We start from the raw sequence: 19,662 nt of genomic DNA on the forward strand, positions 1-19,662 counted from the left end.
GAGCTCCCTTGCGGGGGCGGGCCCCTCGATGGCCCCTGCATCTACAGGTACAGCCGCCACCCCCCTACCAGCACCGCCCTCCCAGCAGCCCCTCAGCGTGTGCCCCATGGCCGCTCACCCAGGAGGGTGGGCATCTCCTTCGCCCCAGGCACCTCAGGCCCTTCCCTAGTCAACCCTGCTGCCCTCAGTGAAGAGGCCATTGACCTCCTCAGATCCCTCACTGTTGGGCAGTCTACCATTCTGAATGCCATCCAGGGTGTAGAGAGGCAGTTGCAACAGACGAATGCATACCTGGAGGGCATTCATTCTGGTCAGGCAGCCCAACAGCGAGCTTTTCAGACTCTGGCCTCAGCACTGATGGCAGCCGTTGTCCCTGTGTCCAGCATCCCCCCTCCAACTTCCTCCACCAAGCCCCAATCCCCAGTACCTCAGCCTATCCCAAGCACACCATCAGACCAGCATGCACACACTTCAACACACAAGGGTAGCTCTGGCAAACATAAGCACCACACATCCCACAGGCACTCACACAAGCATCATACCCATGCACACATACCAGCATCCACTGCCTCCACTGTGTCCCCCTCCTCCTCGTCTCCCTCCTCCCTCCCTGTCATGTCTCCACTCACACCTGCATGCACTACATCTTCAGCCACTACGTCCATCACCAGCACGCCCATCACCACACACCGCTCACGTGCACTCACCACCCCACTACCATTCACACATTCCCTGTGTCCTCTACCAGTGTGTCTGTGAGCCCACCTCCCAAACTACACAAACGCAGTCACACACCCACCCAACAGCCATCCACCTCACGACAGCCTACAGCCCATGCACCTTCACCCAAAGTCAGCAAACGAACACCTCCTACAAGCACTACCTCTTCCTCCACTCCCAAACCACCTCCATCTACCCGTCCCAGTGTGTCTAAAAAACTTTTCCTGTCAAACCTTGACCTCTTCCCCTCACCTCCCCCACCCCTTCTGTCCCCTAGGGCATGCCTTTCCAGGTCCCAACCCAGCACCTCAGCCACCACATCTCCAGGAACAGTGGTGCCAGCAGTAACCGTCTTCTGGAGTGCTCCAAGTAGCAGGGCAGCCAGTGTGCCAAGGAGCCAGGCCAAGGACAGTCCCCCACCTCAGAAACATAAGAAGTTGGCCACAGCCCGGAGGGAGAAGGGCAAAACACCTGCCACCAAGGGCTCTCCCAGGACTACAGTTGGGAGTGGCAAGACAGCTGCGCAACCATCCAAGGCGGGGAAGGGGCAGAGAAAGAAAGGGAAGTCGCCGCCAACCTGCACGGCGGACAAGACCGCCACCAGCACCGCTTCCCAGGACACCGCCGCCACCAGAACCGCTGCCAAAGACACCGCCGCCACCAGCACCGCTGCCAAGGACACCGCCGCCACCAGCACCGCTGCCCAGGACACCGCCGCCACCAGCACCGCTGCCAAGGACACCGCCGCCACCAGCACTGCTGCCAAGGACATCGCCACCACCAGCACCACTGCCCAATACACTGCTGCCAAGGACACAGCCGCCACCAGCACCGCTGCCCAGGACACCGCTGCCACCAGCACCGCTGCCAAGGACACCGCCGCCACCGGCACTGCTGCCCAGGACATCGCCACCACCAGCACCGCTGCCCAGGACACCGCCTCCACCAGCACCGCTGTCAAGGACACCGCCGCCACCAGCACCGCTGCCCAAGACACTGCTGCCCAAGACACCGCCGCCAACAGCATGCTCCCTAAACCACCCACCAGCACCGCTGCCCAGGACACCGCGGCCAGCAGCACGCTCACTGAGCCACCCACTAGCACCGCAGGCCAATTAGCGCCGCAAGCACCGCCGCTACTGAGGCCGCCGCAAGCACTGCCAGCGGCCACACCACATCATGTGCCAGTGGCACCACTACAGACATGGCTGCCATCCCCAGTGGTCAGTCGTACGAAGCTGGTGGTCAGTTCCAGGGGCCTGGATGGCTTCCATGTAGGCCCACCGTCAGTGGAGATTCACATCCACTACCTCAGTCCTTGGCAAGATGAAGCACTCTGAGCACAAAGCCCCCTTCATAACCAGTGGAGAGTCACATCCACTACCTCAGTCCTTGGCAGGATGAAGCACTCTGGGCACAAAGCCACCTCCAGAACCAGTGGAGAAAGGCATCCACTTGAGAGACTGTGGCTTTGCACTCCCCAGGATGCAGCAGTGGGCAAACCACCCACTTGAGAGACTTGAGAGACTGTGGCTTTGCACTCCCCAGGATGCAGCAGTGGGCAAATCACCCACTGGAGAGACTTGACAGACTGTGGCTTTGCACTCCCAGGATGCAGCAGTGGGCAAACCACCCACTGTATAGACTTGTGAGACTGTGGCTTTGCACTCCCCAGGAGGCAGCAGTGGGCACACCACCCACTGTATAGACTTGTGAGACTGTGGCTTTGCACTCCCCAGGATGCAGCAGTAGGCAAACCACCCACTGTAAAGACTTGAGAGACTGGGGCTTTGCACTCCCCAGGATAAATCAGTGGGCAAAACACCCACTTGAGAGACTTGAGAGACTGTGGCGTTGTACTCCCCAGGATAAAGCAGTTGGCAAACCACCCACTGTAAAGACTTGTGAGACTGTGGCTTTGCACTCCCCAGGATAAATCAGTGGGCAAACCACCCACTTGAGAGACTTGAGAGACTGTGGCTTTGCACTCCCCAGGATAAAGCAGTGGGCAAACCACCCACTGTAAAGACGTGAGAGACTGTGGCTTTGCACTTCCCAGGATACATCAATGGGCATGGAGCCCGCTCGTGGAGCTGGCGTCGTGCACTCATCCGGCTGAGGTACCCCTCCTTCCCTTCCCCCTGAGGTGCCTGTTTTCTTACGATCTGATGCCCCTGCAGTGTTCTCTCCATTTTGATTGGGTATCTTGTGTGGGCCTCGCCCATGCATTTTGGGCCCAGAAGTCCACGGACTATATGGTGCAGTACATGGACTTGAATTCTTGGTGTATATATTTGGTAATAGTGTATATATATTTTTGACTAATGGATTTTTCATGATTACAATAGTTCGACTCATTTCCTTTTTGTCCTTGCATTCTTCCAGGGGGGTTTGGGGGGTGTAAATGTGATGTATCAACATGTATTTGTGTGTGTGTTGTGGTGGGTGAGTGTGGGGGTTTTGCGTGTTGCATGTGTGTGTCACTCGCTTTTCCCTTCCCCCTCCCCTGTGTCATAGGTGCAGTACTCACTGTGGTCTTCACCGCTGGCGTTCGTGCTCCTGGTAGAGGAGCAGGAAGACAATGGCAGGTAGAATATGGAGTTCTGGCTCCATGGCGTCCTGGTTCCTCGTGGGGTGTGTAGAGGTGAGCGTTTTCCCTTCCAAGTCCTGTTTCCGCTCTGTTTTTGTTCACGTTGAATCCGCCCCGGAAAAGGTGGCGGATTGGCCTCTCATGATCCTGTGGGCGGTACATTGTCCTCCGCCTGCCTGTTGGCGGTGACCCTCATGCTGTCTGTTTGTACCGACGTGGCGGTCGGAGTGTTAAAGTGGCTGTCTATGTTGGCGGTTTCCGCCACGGTCGTGATTCAATTTTTTTTACCGCCGGCCTGTTTGCAGTTTTACCGCTGCTTTAACACCGACCGCCAGGGTTGTAATGAGGGCCAAAGTGTCTTAAGTCTTTTTAAAGCAAACAAAGTCTCTTTTAAGCACAAAGTACCTGGTTCGCGTGAAAATCTCCGCAATGGGCCACAGAGGAGGAGAAGCGTGGAAACAGAGGGGGTGTGCGTTGATTTCTCGGGCCGCAAACGGTGATGCGTTGTTTAGTTTCCACGTGGGGACGGCTGTGCATCGATTTCCGGTGCTCGGTCGTGGATCCTCTTCGGGTTGCGGGGTATTCAGACACCCCGGGGTCTGTGCGTGGAATCCTGGGCTTATGGAGCAAAGTCACAAGCGTTGCATTGTTCCGGTGGGTGTTGCATGGAAGTTTCTTCCGCACGGCAGGCGCTGCATCGATTTCCTCTCTGGAAGTCGGGCTGTGTCATCCCAGGTTGGATGTGCGTCGATCCTGTGGGCCGTGCGTCAAAGTTCCGGTCACAACGCAGGCGCCGCGTTCATCTTCTCCTTGCGAAGTCGCGCTGCGTCATTCCGGTTCAACATGCAGTGAATTTCTCACCGCAGGGCAGGCTGTGCATCGGTTTTAGCAAGCTGTGCATTGAATATTCGCCGCACAAGGAGTCCAGTTGCAAGAGAGAAGTCTTTTTGGTCCTGAGACTTCAGGGAACCGGAGGCAAGCTGTATCCAAGCCCTTGGAGAACACTTCTTCACCACAGCCAGGGAGCAGCAAGGCAGCAGGGCAACAGCAAGGCAGCAGTCCTTTACAGAAAGCAGTCAGGTGAGTCCTTTGGGCAGCCCGGCAGTTCTTCTTGGCAGGATGCTGGTTCTGGTTACAAGTTTCTTCTCCAGGAAGTGTCTGAGTTGGAAGGGGCAGAGACCCTGCTTATATACCCAAATGTGCCTTTGAAGTGGGGGAGACTTCAAAGAGTGGCTTATAAGTGCACCAGGTCCCCTTTCAGTTCAATCCTGTCTGCCAGGGTCCCAGTAGGGGGTGTGGGAGTCCTTTGTGTGAGAGCAGGCCCTCCACCCTCCCAGCCCAGGAAGACCCATTAAAAATGCAGATGTATGCAAGTGAGGCTGAATATCCTGTGTTTGGGGTGTGTCTGAATGAATGCACAAGGAGCTATCAACTAAACCCAGCCAGATGTGGATTGTAAGGCACAGAAAGATTTAAGTGCAGAGAAATGCTCACTTTCTAAAAGTGACATTTCTAAAATAGTAATATTAAATCCAACTTCACCAGTCAGCAGGACTTTATATTACCATTCTGGCCATACTAAATATGACCTTCCTACTCCTTTCAGATCAGCAGCTACCACTCAAACAATATATGAGGACAGCCCCAATGTTAGCCTATGAAGGGAGCAGGCCTCACAGCAGTGTAAAAATGAATTATGGAGTTTTACACTACCAGTACATGTAAACTATATTTGCCTGCACAGCAGCCTGCCCTATGGGTTACGTAGGGCATACCTTAGGGGTGTGTAGACAAATTGGAGTTTTAGGCTTGTTAAGTACTTTTAAATGCCAAGTCTAATTGGCAGTGAAACTGCTCACACAGGCTTTGCAATGGCAGGCCTGAGACAAGGTTAAGGGGCTACTTAAGTGGGTGGCACAACCAGTGCTGCAGGCCCACTAGTAGCATTTAATCTACAGGCCCTGGGCACATATAGTGCACAATACTAGGGACTTATATGTAAATTAAATAGTCCATTTGGGTATGATCCAATGTTACCATGTTTAAAGGGAGAGAGCATATGCACTTTAGCACTGGTTAGCAGTGGTAAAGTGCACAGAGTCTAAAAACCAGCAAAAACAGTGTCCAAAAAATGGAGGGAGGCAGGCAAAAAGTTAGAGGTGACCACCCTAAGGCTGTCAGATCTAACAAGACTGAAGTCAATACCACCCCAGGGGTGGTGTCAGGATGGTGTGACAAGGCAAAATGCTTTCCGTCCTCCTTGTGTCATTGGATTTTTCAGGTGTGCTGCATCCTGCAACACACATTTAAATGCCACCTTCCCAAAATAGCTGTACATGTGCAGGAAGGGACACCTCAACACAGGCACCCCTTCATCATGCTGCAACAATGACAGCATTGGTGCAGGGAGAACAAATCTGCAGAGGCCCAGGGGGAATCTCAGGGGCGTGCCATATTTAGGAAACATGGCACATCCCTGCTTTTCAAAACTGGTGCTGTGCCGTGCAACCCATATTGATGCTGCACTGAGCTGTGTCACTTGAAAAAAAACAGGCCTTAAGTGTGCAACCTGTTGAATGCAAACCGCACAGAGTGAACCAAAAACAACTCTCACACAACTCCATGCGCCCTTTGGGAATGGCCACAAAGGTCAACTCATACAACACATTAGGGCATGACTGTGAACATCATTTGTGCAGCTGTACATGTAGTTGCAGTCTCACCGTCTGACAAGATTGAGGTGGTCATTCTAACCCTGGCGGTAAAAACCGCCAGGGCGAATGACCGCGGTAGCACCGCCAACAGGCTGGCGGTGCACCGCAGGGCATTCTGACCGCGGCGGTTCTGCCACGGTCAGAAGCGGGAAACCGGCGGTCTCCCGACGGTCTCCCGCCGGTTTCCCGCTGCCCTGCAGAATCCCCCATGGCGGCGGAGCGCGCTCCGCCGCCATGGGGATTCTGACACCCCCTACCGCCATCCTGTTCCTGGCGGGTCTCCCGCCAGGAACAGGATGGCGGTAGGGGGTGCCGCGGGGCCCCTGGGGGCCCCTGCAGTGCCCATGCCAATGGCATGGGCACTGCAGGGGCCCCTGTAAGCGGGCCCCAAAAAGAATTTCAGTGTCTGCTTTGCAGACACTGAAATTCGCGACGGGTGCTACTGAACCCATCGCACTCCAGCAACTCCGCCGGCTCCATTCGGAGCCGGCTTCATTGTTGCTGGGTCTTTCCCGCTGTGCTGGCGGTCGGCCTTTTGGCGGTCGCCAGCCAGCACAGCGGGAAAGCCAGAATGGCCGCCGTGGTCTTGTGACCGCGGTGCGGTCATTTGGCGGTAACCGCATGGCGGGCGGCGACCGCCGCGGTTAGAATCACAGCCTGAGTGTGTTGTGTGAATGGTTGGTGTACTGCTAATGGTACAATCAACACGTGTAAGAACTGGCACAAGTGGCATCAATGTTGCACTACTGGCACAATGTCACTAGCCCGTAATGCAACTGCATCATCGAACAGATAATTGCCACGTGGATTCAAGCTACACATTCCCCTTGTGCCACATCAACAAAGTCTCAAAATGTATGGATTGTTCCATATTCTACAGCCTTACACCAACATATGCCTGTTGCAGATATGTTGTGTGCAAGGAAATGTCCCAAATTTAGGGAGGGGCAAACTAACGGGGCAGACAATCCATAATGGTTGCACTGTCCCTTCCAATTACCACATGTGTGGGGCCTGCTACAGGCAGATAAGAATGTAACACAAGCATTGTATGAAATGGGCCTACCTGTGCTATGCTGCACTAGTGCCATCATTCATGGTGCCAATGTATCATAGCAGAGCAAGAGTGACAGCACACACTGCACTACTGTGACAATGTCCACCATGGTGAATAGGAAGGCAAATTACATGCCACCATGGTGTCAATGACAGGGACAAGGAGCCTGCAAGGAAGTAGGTGGTGTGGGATCAAAGCACAAAGAGCCGGATGTAATAGAAAATTATGGTGTACGGCGCTGCTCAAAATTTGGCAGCATTGCGCACTGTCATTTTCAAAACACAGGGATGTGCCGTATTTATTAGAATACGGTGCACTCTTGTGTTTCCCCCTGCCTGCACAAAAACAATCTTTTATGGTGGTTTGCACTTTCTATTGTGCTGCAAAATGCAGCACAGGTAGAAAAAGCAAAAAACAAGAAGAAAAGAAAGCATATCTCCTTATTGCGCCATGCAAATGCCTCCCCTGGGGTGGTGTTAGATTTGGGTACTGCCTCAGGTTTATGAAAAACGTGTAAATCTGAGGCAGCATCAAAATGCAATGGATGTTGCTGTGGTATGCCTACAGCAACACCAATTGCACACCCCTTCCATGCATAATGCTTCATGTCAAAAGGCCGTATTCACAAGGTGGTGTTAAGCCACAAAAAAGTGGCTTAACACCACCTTGTAAATATGGGGCAGCGCATTGCGCCACCAGAGTGTCATGTACAGTGACGCTTCGGTGGTGCTAGGGGCTCTCACATATGCCCTAAAATACCTTAGGGAGCTTGCCCCATGTGTGATGCACAATGCTACACATAATATACAACTACAACTTGGGGTCTGTATCATATCACTGAGCCTCCATTAGCAACTTAATGATGTGCCAAGTTAACAGCCACCACAATCAAAGATTGACATATCACTATCTCATTGCAGAGGATGATGCCTCATCTCCTGCTGACCTGCCTGTCCTGGATTTTACAGATGACATGGATGACCAGCTGCCAACCATCAATAAAGAGACTCTCCAGGATGTCCTAGGTTCCCTCCAGACACCACTTCCAGCCTCAGGGAAGACACACAGTGTTGCAGGGTCTCCACATGAACCACCTAGCTACCAACACACAGCACCAGCCAGTCCTGATACAGTCCTTGACTCTGAGGACCCAGACATCACCTTCCAGAGGACAGTGGTAGGAGTCCAGCGGGAGCTGGCCAAGCAGGTGCGGGTGGGGATGGAGACCATGGCAGGCAGCCTAGAGGGAGTACAGAGGTGCCTCAGGCCAATTATGGACAACTCAACTGCCATTAGAGGCACCCACTCCCCGCTACATGGACTCCAGCAGTCCCTGGCCAACATAGCTGTTTTCATGAGGCAGAGACTTCAATAATTGCCCTCCGAATGTGGCAGCAGCATGATAGACAACAGACTACGGGCTATACAGAATACCCTGGAGTCCATAGAGTGGGAAGTAGCCTCCATCAGGGAAAACATGGCTGCCTACCCCCATGATGTTGCTGCAGTGTTGAGAAATCAGCAGTTTCTCCTTGCTGCAGTGATGCTTTATGTGTTCCCACAAATGCAGCTGCAGGGACCTTTGACTCCACATCTCTATCCCCTGATGTGTGTGTGGCTTCAATCTCAACAACAGCAGCATCCATGACACAGGAGGCACCACACACATCAGAAGATGACGATGTGGAAGGAACAACATTCACAAGGAAGACCACCCGGTAGCACCAATCTGTGCCACATGGACAGTATCTCCTTAGTTCTGTGCTTAAGATCATGCCAGTTTTGTGACAGCAGGCAATGTGTCCTCTTCACTCAACCACTGTTGACTTGTCTGCTATGTACTGTCATTGTCTCAAATCTTACCTTTTGGCAATTTGGACACCTCCTCACTAATGCACATGTCTCCTAACCATGTCTCATGACATGTCCCTCACCTCTGGACTCGGATTGTGCAACAAATGGCTTATGTGGTCTGTGAATTGGACATTGTTCAGTATTGGCAAAGACACTTACAGCTGCAAATAAATCACTGTGTTCACATGTAACATTTCTATGTTTACTGTGATCCACCAACTCAGCTAAATGTATACATTGTGTGAAGCTATGTCAATGAGAACAGAACATAATTACATATGTGCATTACTGTTAGACAAAGCCACACACTAGGATCCTAATATGAAAAAAGTGAATGAAGGTGTTGTGGGCTACAACCAACTTACAGAGTCATAAATACATGTATTGAACAGAGATCCATGGAAGTTGACATATGACATGTATGGGTCTGAACCAAGTTTATGGTAATTTACCCAGATGAGAGCACCAGTACAACTAATATGTGTGGTTCAGAAGAGGAAAATCTAATCAGTGACGGGCAGCTGTCAGTATTGCAGGATACAGAACCAAATTTGGCTAATGGCATATGTGCCACACTTTCCATCAATAATACCGCTGGACCCCATCAATGACAGTTGAAGTTCTATACTTACGTGTCCAAGATACTGTTTACATACACAATATGAATGGCTGGAACTGTGGATGTTTTGACTAGCTCATGTCATTTAGCATCCAATCTGACAGCTCCTTGGTCATAGGGGGTGCACATGGTCATCTACACTAAACTAACCTAAACAAACTTAACTTAACTTGCATCTACACCTATCTATCCTATTCTGAACTAATCATACACATGTAACGCCACACTCTAAACATTGCCCCCTGCCCCCTTACGAGACAAGATACAAGTAGGAAAATATAAACTAAAGCTACACATGTACTAGCTATCAGATCCACCTAGATGCCTAATATAAACGGCCCTATGTGCCATGCACGCAGCAGGCGCGACAATGTTGCACCAAAGGCAAGTCCGTCTGCACCCGTCCGCGCCCGGCAGAGACCAGTCATACTGCCTGCATTAACTCCAAAAGATTAGTTTACTCTCATTCACAGATGTTAGCTTGCGCTGAGCCTTTCTTGAAACATGATCACTCAATTTTTTCCTCTGAATCCACGAACTGGACATGCAACAATTGCACATGGACTCCTTCGCCCGGTCTGCCACTTTCCTCAATCAGTACCAATGAACATCTTGTTAAATTACTCTTGCTTAACTGTCGCTCTCTACCAGCACACAGTCTACATATTTCTCTGTTAGAAGAATGGTCTCCAGACATTTTGGGCCTGATTCTAAGCTTGGCGGGCGGCGGGAGCCGCCCGCCAAGCGGGAACCGCCAGAAGACCGTTCCGCGGTCAAAAGACCGCAGCGGTCATTCTGGGTTTCCCACTGGGCTGGCGGGCAACCGCCAAAAGTCCGCCCGCCAGCCCAGTGGGAAACACCCTTCCCACGAGGAAGCCGGCTCCGAATGGAGCCGGCGGAGTGGGAAGGTGCGACGGGTGCAGTTGCACCCGTCGCGAATTTCAGTGTCTGCAAAGCAGACACTGAAATTCTTTGTGGGGCCCTCTTACGGGGGCCCCTGCAGTGCCCATGCCATTGGCATGGGCACTGCAGGGGCCCCCAGGGGCCCCACGACACCCCATACCGCCATCCTGTTCCTGGCGGGCGACCCGCCAGGAACAGGATGGCGGTATGGGGTGTCAGAATCCCCATGGCGGCGCAGCAAGCTGCGCCGCCATGGCGGATTCCCATGGGCAGCGGAAAGTCGGCGGTACACCGCCGGCTTTCCGCCTCTGGCCGCGGCTGTACCGCCGCGGTCAGAATGCCCGGCGGAGCACCGCCAGCCTGTTGGCGGTGCTATCGCCGACCACCGCCCTGGCGGTATTTACCGCCAGGGTCAGAATGACCCCCTTTGTTTCTTACAGAAACTTGGCTTAATGAAGATTCGTCCCCAGAAGTGATGAGGTCTTTACCTTACAAATACGCAATCACTCGTTTAGATAGACCCCATGTTAAGGGTGGAGGGATTGCCATTATGCACAAGAAATCCATTAAATGTTCCACGAAAGCCTGACCTTTGCTTTAACCTTCAATGCCACATTTACTCTTTCTGAGATACTTATTTACCGCCCTCCTGGCTCTTACGGGATTTTTTTACAGGCCTTGCCAGATTCTGTAGTGGGTATTTCTTGCAAAACTCCCAATTTTACCATTCTTGGCGATTTTAATATTCATGTAGATGATGTACATTGCCTCTCTATTAATCTCTACTCTCTAATCTAGCCTCACTAGACCTGGTGCAGCTCATCAAAGGACCCACTCATATCAAAGGCCATAGTACTGACTTAGGTGGTCATTTCAACATTGGCGGTAAAAGGCGCCTACCGCCGTTCAGAAGACCGCCAACACACCGCTGCGGCCATGGTAAACCGCCACGGTCATTATGACCCACAACTCGGAAAACCACCAAAATACAGACACCCACAGAAGTCCGCCACACCAAAGGCCAGCGATAAACTGGCGATAAACAAACCGACACCGTCACGCCAACAGAAATACGCCCACACTATCACGACACACAAATCCACGCGGCGGTCTTTCAAACGCGGTATTCCATTGGCGGTACACACCGCCGCGCTCAAAATACACACACTCCTACAAAACACAGCCACATTGGACAAATCCAAATACTCACACCTGAGACACATACGCACACCACTCCCACACACCCAATACAATATAAAACACACAACCACATCACCCACAAACCCCCACCACAAAAAAATTGGGACGACGCACAGAGAGAGAGACCATATAGAAGAATCGAGCACCCAGACGCACATATTACCATCACCCACACAATCACCACGCACTTCACACAACACACCAATACACATCACCACACTTATCACCACACAATCCACCCCACACATCACCTACACCACCCCATGGCACAGCAAAGACACCCCAGGTTTTCGGAGGAGGAACTCAGGGTCATGGTGGAGGAAATCGTCCGGGTAGAGCCACAGCTATTCGGATCACAGGTGCAGCAGACGTCCATTGCAAGGAAGATGGAGCTATGGAGCAGAATTGTCGACAGGGTCAACGCAGTGGGACAGCACCCAAGAAATCGGGATGACATCAGGAAGAGGTGGAACGACCTACGGGGGAAGGTGCGTTCCGTGGTATCCAGACACTGGATTGCAGTGCAGAAGACTGGCGGTGGACCCCCACCTCCTCCCCCAGAATTTACAACATGGGAGGAGCAGGTCTTGGCGATCCTGCATCCTGAGGGCCTCGGCGGAGTATCTGGAGGAATGGACTCTGGTAAGTCACATCTTCACTACTTCATCCCCCCCACCCCACCTGCATGCCAACACATACCCCCACCCTCACCCTCACCCCCATCACTCCTACTCCTTGCAAATGTCCCACCATCACAACCCACCCATCCCAACACCAAGCACTGCATGCGACCACAAAGCATGGACACCCATCACCAAAGCATGCCCACTGAACATACCCATACCCCCACCCAAACCACCATCACAAAAGCCCCCACACAGGAATGCAAGCACTGGGGGACACGGGCACCCACCCATTGCACACCATGGCACACACAGATGCAATAATCATGCTTTTATACCCCTGCAGGACCCCTACGCAACGTCACTGCACAGGAGGGTCCACAAATGCCCACTCCACCCCCAGAAGAGGCCCATAGTGATGACAGCAGCTCTGTCGACCTGGATCTAGATGACCAGCCCAGCCCATCGGGGACCTCGGGACAGTCGGTTCCCCTCACACAGCCACAGACCACTGCAGACCTACCCCCCTCTGGAAACACCAGCAAAGCACCCACCCAGCGGGCCCATATCTCTGTCTCCAGGACACATCAAGCAGCAGTGTGTCCACCACTACAGGGCACCCAGGTTAACCCACCACCCCAACAACAACAGGGACCTGGGGGCAGTGGCAGTGGGCACACGGTCCAGGGGACAGAGGCCCAGGGAAACAGGGGAACTGGGAGGGCTGCTGTGCGACAGGGGGGGTGGACAGGCCCAGGGAACCCAGTCTCCATGAGGCCCTCTCCTCCATCATGGGAGCATACCACCACTCCCAGGAGACGATAGCTACGGTACTGGCCAGGTTTCAGGAGACCCAGCGCCTGCAGGAGGAACAGTATTTGGGGTTCAAGGAGGAACCATCAGCTCCGCCCTGGGCACCATCGTAGGGGTGCTGAATCTGGTAGTGACCACTTTGAGGGACAATGTGGCACCACAAAGGGCCCCTGACACTAGCATGGACCAAGAACTGCCCACCACCTCCGCCGGCGCTAGTGGACAGGAGGCCCCGCCACAGGACCAACAGGCCACCAGCACCCCACCCCCTGCAGAAGGAGAACCACCCCGCAAGCGGTCCCAGAGATCCAGGAAGAAGACAGAGTAAGATGCCAAGACCCCCGCCAAGAAAGGATACCACCCTGATTGTCATCCCACTGTCCCACTTTGTCACCCTGTCCATCCTTAAAGTGCCCCAGCTCCACTTCCCAGACCCATTTGGACAATGCACCTGTGAGACTAATAGACTGGACTCTGCCATGGACATTCCTCCACCATCACCCCTCACCAATTTACAATCCCCCTCCAATATTTTGCACCTTAATAAACACCGTTATTGCACATAAACAATCAGGAGTCTGTCTGTGAATTTGAAAAAATGTATCTGTATTTACAGTGCCAAAATGCTTATTTACATTGTGATGCCAACATACCAATGTCACACAGCTGTAGTCCATGGGGAAACAAAGCAGATGTCACACTGTGGGACCCACATCTCTGAAATCACAAGGGAAAGTGACAACTCAGTTACCATACACTGGGTGAAAAGGACAGACAGTAGAGAGGTAGTAGTGTTTAAGTACATGTAGTAGGCCGGTTTGTATTCTTACCTCTGTTTCATTGGAAATATTGCAGTATCACCGTGTTCCTGTTGTCTATGTCGTCTTCTTCGGCTTCCTCCTCTTCACTCTCCACAGGCTCCACAGCTGCTACAACACCACCATCTGGACCATCCTCCTGCAGAAAAGGCACCTGGCGACGCAAAGCCAGGTTGTGAAGCATACAGCAGGCCACGACGATCTGGCACACCTTCTTTGGTGAGTAGAATAGGGATCCACCTGTCATATGGAGGCAGCGGAACCTGGCCTTCAGGAGGCCGAAGGTCCGCTCGATCACCCTCCTAGTTCGCCCATGGGCCTCATTGTAGCGTTCCTCTGCCCTTGTCCTGGGATTCCTCACTGGGGTCAGTAGCCATGACAGGTTGGGGTAACCAGAGTTACCAATTAGCCACACACGGTGCCTCTGGAGCTGACCCATCACATAAGGGATGCTGCTATTCCGCATGATGTACGCGTCATGCACTGAGCCAGGGAACATGGCATTCACATGGGAGATGTACTGGTCTGCCAAACATACCAGCTGGACATTCATGGAATGATAACTCTTCCAGTTTCTGTACACCTGTTCACTCCTGTGGGGGGGGACCAAAGCCACATGGGTCCCATCAATGGCACCTATGATGTTGGGGATATGTCCAAGGGCATAGAAATCACCTTTCACTGTAGCCAAATCCTCCACCTCAGGGAAAACGATGTAGCTCCGCATGTGTTTCAGCAGGGCAGACAACACTCTGGACAACACGTTGGAAAACATAGGCTGGGACATCCCTGATGATATGGCCACTATTGTTTGAAATGACCCACTTGCTAGGAAATGGAGTACTGACAGCACCTGCACTTGAGGGGGGATTCCTGTGGGATGGTGGATAGCTGACATCAGGTCTGGCTCCAGCTGGGCACACAGATCCAGAATTGTGGCACGGTCAAGCCTGTATGTCAGGATGACATGTCTCTCCTCCATTGTCGACAGGTCCACCAGCGGTCTGTACACCGGAGGATGCCGCCATCTCCTCACATGTCCCAGCGGACTGTGCCTATGAAGGACAACAGCGAGCACAGAGTCAAACATCCCAGAGGTACGTAACCACAGTTTGCCAAAAACACGAATCTGAATCCATAGAATGGCTTGTATGAGTGTGGATGCAAGGCCTAGGTATGTGTGACGAGGTAAAAAAAGTAAGGCATGTGGGCCCCTGAAATGGCTGCTGCCTGACCTGTAAAGTGTGACAATGGGATGTGAGGTAACTGTGCTGGCGTTGTACACCGTGGCGGTAGGCGGTCGAAGACCGCGGTGCAATGCTGCATTGGTTAACATTGGACCCTATGGGTCTCAGGAGCCAATGACGATGTGCGCCGGCTGTCGCGGTACGCACCACCGCGGACGTGACCGCCATTTTCTATCTGTTAAATCACTCGATACCTGATCTTCGACAGGAGAGGACCTACACTGCAAGTGCTGCTGTGACCTCGGTCTGGAAGAGACAATGGCTCATGCGACTGGGGAAAGGGCCCCAGCCTTCACATCGGAGGAGTTGGAGAAGCTTGTGGATGGGGTCCTCCCCCAGTACGCGCTACTCTACGGTCCTCCAGACAAACAGGTAAATACACTGGGAGCATGCTGTATGGGCTATGCCTGTGTTGAGTGGGGTGGATGAAAGATGGGGGGGGGGGAGAGATTGAGGCATGCATGAAACGACGGTGAGTGCATGTGCCACATGGCAAGGGTAGGGATGGGGGGCCACTCACATTGAGGGTGCAGAAGGTAATGACTTTTCTTCTCCCCCTGTACATTTCATATAGGTCAGCGCCCACCAGAAGACGGATATTTGGCGTGCCATTGCCCAGGACGTCCGGACCCTGGGGGTCCACCACAGACGGGGCACCCACTGCCGGAAGAGATGGGAGGACATTCGCCGTTGGAGCAGGAAGACGGCAGAGGCTCAGCTGGGGATGGCCTCCCAACGTGAGAGGGGTGCCCGTCTAACCTTGACCCCCCTGATGTTCCGGATCCTGGCGGTGGCCTACCCCGAGTTGGATGGGCGCGTGAGGGCATCACAGCAGACACAAGGTGGTGAGTACACTCTCATTCTGCTAACTTTGCGCGCAGTGGAGGTGTCTGGGTGGTGGAGGAGGGCTGTGGGTATCCCTAGGCCAGGGCGAGTTCCGTAGGCTAGGCCCCTCCGTAAGGCATGGCGCTGTGCCCCCGCCCCCCACCTCTGTAGGGTGCCAAGTACAGCTATTCATGGCCCTGTGTCATCTATGTGTGCAGATGTCGTCCATAGCCTTGTAGGCCTTGTCCCAGGGATTGCAAAGTGGACCCCAAGTGCGTGGCGTAGTGCAGGGGGCTTCTGTGTCTGTGCTGTCCACCAACGGTAGCGGGAATGCATGCACTCAACATGTCTTTATTCTGTTTCCCCCCCCCCTTTTTGTGGTCTTCCTGTTCATGTGTGCATTAGCATCATCAGGCGGAGGAGCAGTGGCACCGGAGCATGAGGGAGCTGCATCCCACATGGCCATGGAGGAACACATTACCAACTCTGAATTCGCCAGTGGGACGGAGGGCGAGGGGAGCTCCACAGCGGGGACACGAGCGGACATTAGTGAATCGGACTCGTCCTCTGATGGGAGCTCCCTTGTGGTGGCGGCAACATCTCTGCCCCCCGCAACAACAGGTACAGCCGCCACCCCCGCACCAGCACTGCCCTCCAAGCTGCCCCTCAGCGTTTGCCCCGTGCCCGCTCACCCAGGAAGGTGGGCATCTCCTTCGCCCCAGGCACCTCAGGCCCTGCCCCAGTCACCCCTGCTGCCCTCAGTGAGGAGGTCATTGACCTCCTCAGGTCGCTCACTGTTGGGCAGTCTACCATTCTGAATGCCATCCAGGGTGTAGAAAGGGAAGTGCACCTAAGTATTGCATACCTGGAGGGCATTCATTCTGGTCAGGCGGCCCTTCAGCGAGCCTTTCAGACTCTGGCCTCAGCACTGATGGCAGCCATTGTCCCTGTCTCTAGCCTCCCCCCTCCAACTTCCTACACCCAGACCCAATCCCCTGTACCTCTGCCTATCCCAAGCACACCATCAGACCAGCCTGCACACACCTCAACACCCAAGGGAAGCTCAGGCAGACATAAGCACCACACATCCCACAGGCAGGCACACAAGCAACATCCCCATACAGACATACCAACACCCACTGCCTCCACTGTGTCCCCCTCCTCCACGTCTCCCTCCTCCCTCCCTGTCACATCTCCACTCACACCTGCATGCAGAACATCTTCAGCCACTACGTCCCTCAGCAGCACACACACCAGAACACCCCGCACACGTGCACTCACCACCCCCACTGCCATTTACACGTCCCCTGTGTCCTCTCCCCGAGTGTCTGTGCCGCCCCCTCCCAAGATACACAAACGCAGGCAGCCACCCACCCAACAGCCATCCACCTCACGACAGCCTCCAGCCCAAGCACCTGCACCCAAAGCCACCCCACTTACACCTCCTACAACCACAACCTCTTCCTCCACTCCCATACCCACTACACCTACCCGTCCCACTGCTCCCCAAAAATGTTTCCTTTCCAAACTCAACCTCTTTCCCACAACTCCCACACCCCGTCCATGTCATAGGACCAGAGCTAGCACCTCAGCCACTACATCACCGGGCCCGGTGGTGCATGTCGTCCATGGTCACTGGAGTGCACCGCCCACCAGGGCAGCCAGTCTGGTATGGAGCCACAGCACAGCCAGCCCCCCCCCACCCCCCTGAGAAACATCCAAAAATTGCCAGTGCCCGGCGGGAGAGGGTCAAGACACCAGGGACAAAAACCCCTACCAGGGGTCCCAGCGGGAGTGTCGAGGCAGCTGGGACACCGGCCAAGGTGGGAAAGGGCCACAGGAGAGCAGGAAAGGCTGGGAAGGGCAGCACGCCCAACAACACCGCCATCAGCCCAGCTGGCCAGGAGGGCCCCGCCAGCCCCATCCCAGCTGGCCAGGAGGCCACCAACAGCCCCAGCACTGTCACGACTCACGTGCTGCTTGCGCCTGGAGTTTGCAGATCTTGAGGCGTGGATCTTGAGGGTTCGGCTTTGGCCCAAAAAGGGGCGACTCTTTCTGGTAGCCACGGTGCTGTAGGCAATGGAACGCCAAGAACAGACCGTGACCTAAAGAAAGTAGCGCCAGAGGGAAAAAAAACCTTCAGAAGAAGGGGAAAAACCTCCAAGAGAAGATTCACAGAGGATTCCTGAAAACAAGAACAGAGGAACAGGAATCAAAAAGAACTGACGTAAATAACACAGAACTGGCGAATTCCAGAACCAAAGGCTAGGAAATCAGGAGCGAGGACACCATCTGAACAGAGAGTGTTGCAGCGCAAAGAAGAGAAGAAAAAACCACCCTTAAATACCACAAAACAGGAAGTGACCCACAGGAAGAAAAAGGACACCATCTTGGATAGGGAAAAGTAGATAGAATAGAATAGAATAGAAACCATAGAGAATAGGGAAGGAGGAATGCTGGGAAGACAAGGGTAACCTGGGAAGGGGAAAAGACATAAAGGAAAAGTGCAAAAACAGACCCAAAAAGAAGGAAGACAGAAGAAAGAAGAAAGAAGCCTCAACAGGTAAGAGGGGTCAGGAGACACTAACAGAAACGGAGGGAGAGAACAGAGTGAGGCCCCAAGTAAGCTCTGGGGCCTCGTAGGGTGCAGGAAAGGCTCGGGGCGCGCCGCGTCTTAAGGACGCGAAGCGCGGCCCGAGCTGAACAAGCGGCTTGTGCCGAACGCTCGGCTCGTGCCGCGCGGTGCGGCGCGACAAGCACAGCTGCCCAGGAGGGCCCCGCCAGCCACAGGACTGGTGGGCAGGAGGGCCCCACCAGGCCCAGGCCAGATGGCACATGAACACCCCGGCATGGCCAGCACCGCTGAACAGGCCCCTCAATCTCAAGCACCGCTGAACAGGGCACCGCCATCTGAAGCACCGCTGAACAGGCCCCTCCATCTCAAGCACCGCTGAACAGTGCACCGCCATCTGAAGCAATGCTGAACAGGCCCCTCCATCTCAAGCACCGCTGAACAGTGCACCGCCATCTGAAGCACCGCTGAACAGGCCCAACAGGCCCCTCCATCTCAAGCACCGCTGAACAGTGCACCGCCATCTGAAGCACAGCTGAACAGGGCACAGCTATCTCAAGCACCGCTGAACAGGGCACGGCTATCTCAAGCACCGCTGAACAGGGCATGGCTATCTCTAACACCGCTGAACAGGGCACTGCCATCTGAAGCACCGCTGAACAGGCCCCTCCATCTCAAGCACCGCTGAACAGGGCACGGCTATCTCAAGCACCGCTGAACAGGGCACAGCTATCTCAAGCACCGCTGGCCCATAAGCGGCAGGGGCAGTGCTGCATCTGTGTCGGATAGGGCTGCACGATGCACTCTGGCACCAGGCCCCCTCCAGAACCAGTGGATACATGCATCCACTACCTCATTCCTGCACAGGAAGAAGCACTCTGGGCACCAGGCCCCCTCCAGAACCAGTGGAGACTGTTATCCACTTGAGAGACTGTGGCTTTGCACTCCCCAGGATTGACCGGTGGGCAGACCACCCACTGTATAGACTTGTGAGACTGTGGCTTTGCACTCCCCAGGATTGAGCAGTGGGCAGACCACCCACTGTATAGACTTGTGAGACTGTGGCTTTGCACTCCCCAGGATTGAGCAGTGGGCAGACCACCCACT

Source organism: Pleurodeles waltl, chromosome 10 (genome assembly GCF_031143425.1).
Source record: "Pleurodeles waltl isolate 20211129_DDA chromosome 10, aPleWal1.hap1.20221129, whole genome shotgun sequence".
Classification (NCBI taxonomy): Eukaryota; Metazoa; Chordata; class Amphibia; order Caudata; family Salamandridae; genus Pleurodeles; species Pleurodeles waltl.